At 41.3% G+C, this 9,880-nt stretch overlaps 1 protein-coding gene across 2 annotated transcripts in view; it reads right to left on the minus strand.

Annotated features, from left to right (window-relative positions):
- eppk1 (epiplakin 1) overlaps nucleotides 1–9,563 on the minus strand; it is a 21,627-nt gene extending 12,064 nt beyond the window's left edge. For both annotated transcript variants that reach the window (XM_036145668.1, XM_021310035.2), the window contains exons 1-3: nucleotides 9,462–9,563; nucleotides 6,760–6,866; nucleotides 3,303–3,425 (exon numbers count right to left, since the gene is read on the minus strand). The gene's annotated coding sequence lies outside the window, so the exon portion shown is untranslated. The remainder of the gene's footprint in view (nucleotides 1–3,302; nucleotides 3,426–6,759; nucleotides 6,867–9,461) is intronic.
- Between the last annotated feature and the right edge of the window lie 317 nt (nucleotides 9,564–9,880).

Here is a 9,880-nt window from a genome sequence, read left to right on the forward strand (position 1 = left end):
AGGTACCAACCGAGTTCTGTCGGTACTACTGGGTACCGATTCACGTAAAATCAAACGGTACCATGTTTCGATACCTAAACACATCATTGTGACACTGAGGGAGTGGAAGAGTGAGGGATTTTCCATGCCGGACATGAACGTAGCATAGCGTGATGACATCAGTAGCCGCTGGTCCAGTCAACGAAGTAAGCATGGCTGACAGAAAGCGTTCAAAAGATCGGCTCCACTTTTAAAAATGTGACACAGGTTACACTCGCCAGCCGTGGGAATACTTTAATCTAAAGAATTACCTGGTCACTGCTGCAAACTTCGCAAATTTCCCACTACATTTAGCCACTTTTCAGACCCATTCAGCCAGCAACCTTTTTTTTTTTAAAGTGACTAGTGAAAAAACTAGCAACTTTCTTCTGTGTTATTGGTGACCAGTTGATCACTTACGTGTTATTTGTACAATGTTTTTAATATAGTCTTTTTTTTTTGTCTGAAACTGTTGCACTGAAATAATTCCCTGAATTTGAGTCAGACAGCTTCTTTCCCCCCCCCAGTGTCCTGTCTAGCTATGTGTCAATAAGAATTGTTGTCTTAATGCCAAAAAGAGCTCGACAGATTTTACTTTCACAAGTGGAGCAATCAGCTTTCGCCATAGTGCTCCGCTTGATTTATGCATTTAAATAGTTTTATAGTGATTCATGCAGGGAGTATTTCAAATTATGTGGACACTACAATGAGAAAGTATGAGAGTAAATGAAGAACAAGAAGAGAAAAAGGAAAGAGAAAAGGTGAAAGAAAGGGAGAGAATGATTTATAATTCACACAGCTTCAATCCGGCATTCGCCTCGGTCGCTCTGTGTGCTTCTGAGAAACAGAGCCGCTGGAAGTAATTTTGAACTGGGGGTGCTGTGAATTTTTTTTTGGATTTTTTTTTTTTGGACAAAAGACCTATAGGCCTATTTAAAATTCAATAAATAAAAATAAATACATAGATTGAGATTCACTACTTTATTGTCATATACACTTCAGTGCACTCAACCAGGGTCTGTAACACACAGACAGTCATCAGTTGTCAGGAGAATAGATGCGCTATTAATTAAACTTCACTATAACAACGTAGATTTGGTCAGCTGGCATGAGTCACTGTGTTTATGTCACATGTGACTCTATTAGCTCCAAAATCCTTTTACACAAACCACAAGGAAAAATGTATATTATTATACTATTTAAACATTATTGAACAGTTCTCCACATCCATTACACAATGAACACAAGATCAAAATAAGATTCTCTAAAATACTATGGTTACGTTTCTGGCATGAGCGCTGGATAAGAGCCTCTATGGGAACGTCACCCTAAGCAGCCAGCTTTTGTATTGACTCGCTGTGCAACTCTGATTTCTCATGCTCGTTAAATTTTTCAGTGGCTTTACGCCAATTTGAAAAGCCGGCATTCACGAAAAGGGGTTGTCTTTCTGAAATTTGTCTCTAGGTACGACTTTTTTTCTGACTGCTTTCAGACAAACGAAACACAAAATATGATAAGCCTCTTCCACATAATGCAGCCACTGCCATCTAGCCACAGAACCTGAGAACGTTTCATTACCACAGGAAATGTGAAACTGGATGTTGGCTGGTTAGTCCAATCACGCTAGGTTGGGTTGGGGGTGCAGGGGCTGGGCCTGCCGGTGCATCTGCCATCAAATGGCTTGTACTTGTATAGCGCTTTTAACTAGTATTGACGACCCCAAAAGCGCTTTACACTACAGTTCAGTCATTCACTCATTCACACCCTGAGAGGCTGCCATGCACCGGTGCCACCAGGCCCTCTGACCACCGCCAGCAGGCAATGTGGGTGAAGTGTCTTGCCCAAGGACACAACGACAGAGACAGTCAGTGCGGGGGATCAAACCGGCAACCTGCCAATTGCAAGACGAACTCCCTAACCTCTGTGCCACGACGCCCCAGAGGCAGGCGGACAGTCTCCTCCCTCCGGCTGCTCTCCGTTGTCGTGGTTACTGTACTAGTGTTCTTCTTCACTGGTGGTGGATTTCCAAAAAAATCCGAAATGCGTTTCTGTGCCATATTTCCTCCTCGTTTCTGTCACTAGACTCTATAAATTTACTAGTCTGCTGCCGCGAGCGGGATACCGCTTTACTCGGCGACCACTAGCTTGCTTGAAGTTGCCATGACAACGTAACTTCCCTGAACTTGTGTTAATTAGACCTCAAAATAATTAAATAAAAATCCAAATACACGTAATAGTAAAATAAAAAAAATTCTAACTCATTTCTCAAAATATTCATAAGAAATTTATAAATTGTGAGAAATATTTTTAGGAACTTTTTTACTTAAAAAAAATCTCCCTCTCGCCACTAGGGGTTGCTGCAGCACCCCCACTTCCCACGGCCATGCTGATAACTGTTGGTAAAAACTAGTTTCATGCGGTGTGGATTCAAGCAATTAATCCAAATTAAACTATCATTTATTATCACATAAACACACAAAAGTACAGAAAATAGGTACCGTTGAGTGTCGGTACAAATACCGATATCCAGTACCTCGGAAGATATTCCCCGATCGGTGCAACAACCATCCTCCTAAAACCGTCAATTAATACAACTGCTGCCAGGGTTAGCCAGCTGCTGCAGCGTTCTAGGTCAACATCGTGAAATCGGCGCCACCCACATGGGAAGATGCAGCATCGCACTCAAGGCGAGCATCTGTCTTCCAGGTTGGACAATTAGGACCAGGAAATAACTAATATTTCATAACAAATTAATACTCTGTGGTGTCAAAGGCAATATTTCATCATATATACTTATAGTTGACTTTGGAAGGCTTAAAAAAGCACTATATAGAAACATTCATAGATAGTGTAATGTAAACTTTGCTCTCCTAATATCGACTTTCACTGTAAATTCTTGCCATGGATCGCTTGACAGCATCTACTGTAGTAACTATTTTAAGTTACTATTTAACTTGGGCTTTATTGTCAATTTGTCGGTGGTTACCATGAAATAACTTCAGACTTGTTAGATCTGTTAAGGCTACACTGCCCCATGGGTGGAGCGATCTTACAGTTCATGTCAATTGTTTAATTGTTCTGCATATGGAGCATGTTTAACTTTTCTCCATTTAGATCGTGGTGTTCCTCAGGGATCAGTTCTGGGTCCACTCCTATTTATGCAGATGATACTTTAATGTATTCTGTAAAATTCACACCTTATCAGGCAATACATTATGGACCTCATTACATCCAATTTGGACCATTCTTTCTGGGTGTTTAAATTTGTTCTCCGGGTATCAAACCTTTTAGTTTCGTTATGAGTCTGAGGGTAGAAGTAATTCCTCAGATGCTCCAGTTGTTCCAAAGTCCAGGAAGAAGGATGCTGGATGTAGGGGTTGAAGGTGCTGGACTTTCAAGGTTTGCTCCTGAAAAATGATAAGATAAGATAGATAGGCTTTTATTGATCTCACGTTGGAGAAATTCACTTGTCACATCGGCTCAATAGTCAAAAGAAGGTGCCAAAAGTAGGAAAAGGTGCATCAGTTATATACAGTGGATCAAAAACAAAATGAGAAAAAAATAAGAATAAAAATACAAAAGAAATTGGAGTAAAGACAGATATGAAAAATATATTTTATTTTTCTCACAACAGATCAATGAGATGGGTATAGTTTTTATTACGTTTATTTTAGTAATGTGTTCCCGTTGTATTTTAAATCCCTCTGTTTTTATCTGTATCTTGTCATCTATTGCTAAACTTAGTGATATTTAAACAGGTTAGAGCCCATGGTGGTGACTGAATACATTCCTCCCTAATCCTCTTTTTCTAAGACGTGATGGGTGAAAACTGGAAGAGCCAGATGCTCCATGTGGTTACAGCAAACATGGAAACACTTGACACAAACAATTGAAACCGCCATATGAACACCTTTTACAGCTTTCCCTGTGTTCAGATCTAAAGTAGATAATCACAAGCTTTCAAATACATTAGAATATACAATGAGCGCGCTGCAGAAGGAACTCACACCCATTAGAAACAGAAAAGTCCTGAATGGCTGATTAATGCCATCAGGATATAGACGCTCCTTACTAAGATTGTCCTCTTTATGAACAACTCTACATAAAACCAAACAAAATGAAGAAAAGAGCTCTGAAGACTCACCACATTTCAATCAAAGTGCATTTTTAACACACAGAGCTAAAAACTTGACTACAGCACTTTTTCTGTAAACTGATATTTTCCCTGTCAGTAACAATGCAGATGTTTCATGAAAAGCTCAGATAACTTTCCTGGGAACCAGATGTTTTTAGAGCCATGAAACCTTTAACAATGAAGGCATGAAACATAGATTAATCATAATCTGCTATTCAGAAGTTTCTCATGGCAGGTAATGATTTTAAAAACACATTTTGTCAACAAGGAAGCCTTTGCAGCCGCACCTTTCTTAAAAACAGGAAGTGAGTGAGTCCTTTCGGCTGCTCTCTTATTCAGGGGCCGTCACAGCGAGTCATAACAACTTGCACACAGACTTGGCGAGGTATTTACACCGGATGCCCTTCCTGATGCAACCGGGATTCTAACCCGGGCCTTTAATCAAAGACACAGACTTAGCCCGCTATACTGCAGAAGGAATTACCTTTAACTTATCTTAACAAGGAAAACAGGAGTGGGTACCATACAGATGATAAGGGTGTCATCCTGAACCCACAGTGGGATGGACATGGCATGTTCCTTTGATTTAAAAAATTACCTTATTTAATAGGAATATGCTGCAAGTATGTGACAGAGAAAAAGGAAGAAGTGAGCTGAAGATCGTCTATGCAGGAAAGGGGAAAGAAAGCAGGTCAGGTGGTCTGATTTCTGCACAGCCATCAAACCTTTTCCTGCAGAATTATCAAACTGTTGGTTCAGTTCTGGTTTTTATTGTCTGACAAGAATTGGAGCACAGCAGCAGTCAATTTCCACTCTAAATAATAATCAAACATATCAAAAAGAATGCAAATAAAACCCAATTAAACCACCACAGATTTTTAAATGTTAACTAAGAACTTTAATTGTTCTTGGGACTAAAAACTGTTTGAGCCAATTGCAGCTTATAGTTGCCAACTTGTACCATCAGCCCAAAGGAAGGAGGATAAATTCGACTAAAGGGGCAGGCTAGGATAGTTTTGGCTCATTTTACTGTCTGTCTGTTCCTGATATCAGACAGGGGGCGCTGCTCAATGCCCAATATTGGTATCTTCAATTTATAGGAAAAAAAACCCTGTAGGAGGACTGAAAGTGGGCCGAACGTAAAATTTAGCCAAAAAATGTTTCACTCTTATTTAACACACTTAACATATATATATATATATATATATATATATATATATATATATATATATATATATATATATAAATATATATATTGTTGAAGCCACTTGCTTCCCCGGGTCCGTTGAGTCATGTGCAGGACTTATAAGAGTGCAACAAAAACTTAGCCAAGGAAACAGAATTGAAGTTTCACCTTTGCAAAGGGAGAGAAGTTGCACCAGCCAACACCTGCGAGCAACAACTCTGTCCTCTTCTTTGTGCAGGCTCTTTTTATTAACTTCAAAGGGAAGGGTCTCACAGAGTTACATGAGCGAATGACACACCTTAACAATACTTCTACCCTATATGGGGTTGCTTCTTTGGCTGCCTTGTTCTGGTTCTTCCGGTCATCGCCTGCAAGCCGCTGACCACAACCCCGAACCTTGAGCTAAACAAAAGCTTTTGCAAGACAGAAACCCGTCTTACAAATTCCAAGAATTCCAAATTATTTTACCAACAGGCCCGGTTTTGAAGCTTTCTGCCAGCTATCTTAAAAGCATATTAAAGCATATAAACACATGTTAAACCTTCATAAAAGTGTATGAAACGGATCAAAGTTAATACATTCCACAATCTATATATATATATATCAATGTTAAATGTCAGACTTACCTTTTCAGAAAATATGCTAATCAAGCACGGCCTTTAAACATTAATTTGCAGCCATTCACACAGGATGGTGAGCAGGACAGAAACCGCCATGTTGGCTTTGACTTCTCTGTCCATCTCACTGGGGGAGCTGGGCGTGTGGCCACTGGTTGGCATGTACAGGATGGTTAATTAGCATATTTTCTGAAGATTCAGGGCTGAGATTTAAGCTATACCATATGTGTTCAGATTTAAGATTTGGATTAAATGGAACACATCATGCAAAATCCACTTTTTTAGCCCTTAAATCCATTTAGTTGCGCACTTGGAGTTCCTAAGAGTTCAGAATGCTGCAGAGTTTTACTTTCACTCTCTTGTTGTTAGTAACCAGCTGGTCTCTGAGGACGGCAGTGAAATAATCCAACTGCTTCCCTGACTTGAAACTAAACATTACAGAGGAGACGTCACTCAGATCTGTATTTAGACTTTATAACTGAATCTAAACTTCTAGTTTTTACAGTAAGTTAAAGAGAAAGTGACAATAAAGACTGACCTGACTGCAAAATGCTTCAGACTTTAATTTAAGTCTTAATTTAAGGCTTATCAGCACCCTGAGGATGAGGAGGACCGCCTCCCTGCTTCCTCCTCAGGACACCTCGGTCCTCCTGGTCACTTTCAGACTGAGCTCCACATTTTGAGCTACAGACGTTTTCTCTCACACTGACACTTTATGTGGAGGATGTAGTTTAATCCCCCCCACCAGAGGAACCCTGAAGCCTGCAGCTCTGCCTCTGGATCAGGAAGCTCTGCTTTAGTACCTCTGACTGCAGCCGTCTGATGCTTTGCAGGAAGCAGCCGTGCAGAACGAAGCTCTGGATCGTCTTCTCACTGAGGCGGGCTGAAGGAGGCAGAGCTGTGAAACAACCTGAGCAGGGACACAAACAGACGAGACACATGTCAACTAAGTAGCTTTTACACTTTCATCAGACTCCCATGATGCACTGGGAATCAAGATTCAACACTTCGTAACTGTGATCTCCAGAGCAGAATGCAGATTTATCAGGATGGGCTTCCAGAATGAGTCAAGGTTTTATTTTATGAGCCAAATACAGTTAAAAATAATCACTTAGAATCTGACGGACAACATCTGAAGCTCTGCAGGCGTCACTGCCTCAGTTAACGTCAGACGTCAGGATTCAACAATAAGAGAGAGAGACTGGACGGACATGGCCTCCATGGCAGAGTTCCTAGACCAGAACCAGTGCTGACCCAACAGAACACAAAGCCCCCCCCCCCGCACCATCTGTGTTTTAGTTTTAATTTCTGTTTCTGTCAATGTTTGCTCTTGTTTCTTTATCTGCAGATTGAACTGAAGTGTCGCAATGCTTCACCACACCCAACTTTTAGGACCTTGTTCCCACCTTCAGCTCGTTGATGAGTAAAGACAGGAGTGTTTTTGTTACTGCTGTAAAACAGCAATGAGCCATTCATTTCATGCTTTTTTATTGTCTCATAAAATTATCAAACTTTGATGTGAACAGAGAGGTAATACATTTAATCAAGGTGTTCATTTGTTTCCCACCATAAACTGAAAACCTAAAATTTAAAATTTGCATCAAACATTTAATTTGACATAAATTTGACCAGGATACATTTTCTTTCTTTTTGCAACAGTCTGATAACATAAAAACTTAAAGAATGCATATAAACCACCTTTAGAGACCAGTTTTATGCATAAGGGGATTTCTATGATGCAATATAAAAATACAGCAGCACCAAGCAGTGCTGTCCTCAGTTTTCATAAAAACTGAAATAAAAAGAACAGAAATTACTCAACAGTGTGCAAAGTTCTGCTGTGCTCATTGAAAGGATGAAAGCCACCGGCTGTCATCCAGAGGTTAGTGGTCTGCAGGAGCGTTTACATGCACAGGTTAAAAGGTGAGGTCACTAATTTCCAGTTATGACACTGACAGCCTGAACTCAGACTGAAACTTCAGCCTGCAGCTGCTGCTTGACCTGGTCTGTAAATGTTTGAATGTTCACTTTGCATTTATTGCACCGTGGAAGTTTGCTTATCGTGTGATAAAGAAAATATATTCCCTGCATTAAGTTCACTAAACTGTTTGCATTTAACTGCAGGTGAAACCACATTCCTGAGCTTAAATGTCTCCTTTCTAAAGGTTGAAAGATTTAAGAGGGAAAGTTTCAGCCAAGGGCTGCAGATCAAATGCACCGATTACCAGATTAGCATCACAATGCCATCAGAGAAAGATATCAGCAATATCCATCAATAAGTGTCAAAGGAATCATCATCCTGCAGAGAGGAAGATGATTCCCAGGAGGAGAACATCTCAGCAGGATGGACATCCAGCAGATTCAGCTCAAGGTCAGAATATAAAACAATCAAGGTTCTGCAACGGCCTAGTCAAAGTCTCAACCTCAGTGTGATTAAGATGCTGTGGTTGGACCTTCAGAGATCTGAGTAGAAACCTCAATGAGCTGAAGACACGCTGGAACAAAGGAGGGACCAGAAGTCCTCCATGAAGACGTGAGAAACAAAAGACTTACGGCTGAAATGAATCGACTTAAAGGTCCAGAAAATGACAAAGATGTGTCACATATTCATTCACACATCCATTTAATTCTGCAGCTTCTGGTACTAACAGGATGAGGATAATCAGTATAACAATCTACTGTTTAATTTACCGGCGTAGTTTTGTAATGTTTGACTGATTTATGATTTAAACAGCCTGACACGTGTAACAAGCTGCAGCTACTTTTCAGAAGGAGTTTCTAACTGCAGCTTCACCCCTGGGCGTCGGGAGGAGGAGTGAGAACCAGACGACCTGCTCGTCTTCATCCTCAGGGGGACGAAGCGGCAGATGATCTCACTTTAGCAGCAGAAGAGCTGCCAGCTGCATCACAAACTATCGTCGCTGATCCTGGAACCAGCCGGCCAACACAAACTGGAAGAAATGAGCTCAGCGTCGTTACTCAACAGCTTTTGTTCTTCTGGAATATTTCCAACTGTATCAGGAGTTCAAGCGTGTTTAACGTCGTTTTAAAGCCGTTAAACACCGGATGGCTCAGGTTAGGAGTCTGGTACCGGTGGGTTGCTGGTTCCAAGCCTCAGAGGCCCGGTGGTGCAGCTCACCAGGGTCAGCGTGTGAATGAATGAGTGATTGTAGCGTGAAACACTTTGTGGTTTTTGATTTGATAAAACGCTCTACAAGTACAGCCAGGCACCGTTCTTAGTGACACAAGGCTTAAACTAACTGTGGTCAAAGGTGATCATGGAGGAATGTTTGCTCTCGCTGTTTTCTATCCCAGGGCGTGGGCTGCCAGCCTCTTTTCTCACTTCTGGCTTTGCTACAACTTTCCCCACGTTCCCCCGCTCAGAAGGAAAAAGCCGCAGGATGAATAAAAACAGCATTTCTCTTAGTAATGAAGCTCTATTCCTAACAAGAGAAGTAAAGTATTGCAGCAGCTTTCCATGAGTCGTGCAGAGATCGGTTCTTACCTGAATGTCCTGGACTGAAGTCTCTGCAGGTTGATGTTCTCTCTCAGCAGGAATCAGAGACGTTCATCCGAACATCTGAGAGGACTCTCCCAGCTTGCAGCTCATTTATTGCCCCGGTCCCTCCCTCCTCTGCAGGGTTCGGCCTCCTCTTTGTCAGCTGACAGGGAGTAACGGCTTCAGATTGACTCAGGATGCAGCGAATTCCTGCAGATTTCCTCAGAACGTGTCCATTGTGATCCGAAACAATATCTGCAAACATCTGAGCCGTACAGGAGGTGAAAACCCAACACTGTGAGGCGACAGGTTGTTAATCTGTCAGTTTCTATCGGATAATGGTCCTCAGCTTTCTTTCTGACGATCAGTCAGTGATTTGTCTGATAACAATGACAGAGAGCTTATCTTCCCTATCAGAGCAGCTG

The sequence above is a fragment of the Fundulus heteroclitus genome, chromosome 13 (genome assembly GCF_011125445.2).
Source record: "Fundulus heteroclitus isolate FHET01 chromosome 13, MU-UCD_Fhet_4.1, whole genome shotgun sequence".
NCBI lineage: Eukaryota > Metazoa > Chordata > Actinopteri > Cyprinodontiformes > Fundulidae > Fundulus > Fundulus heteroclitus.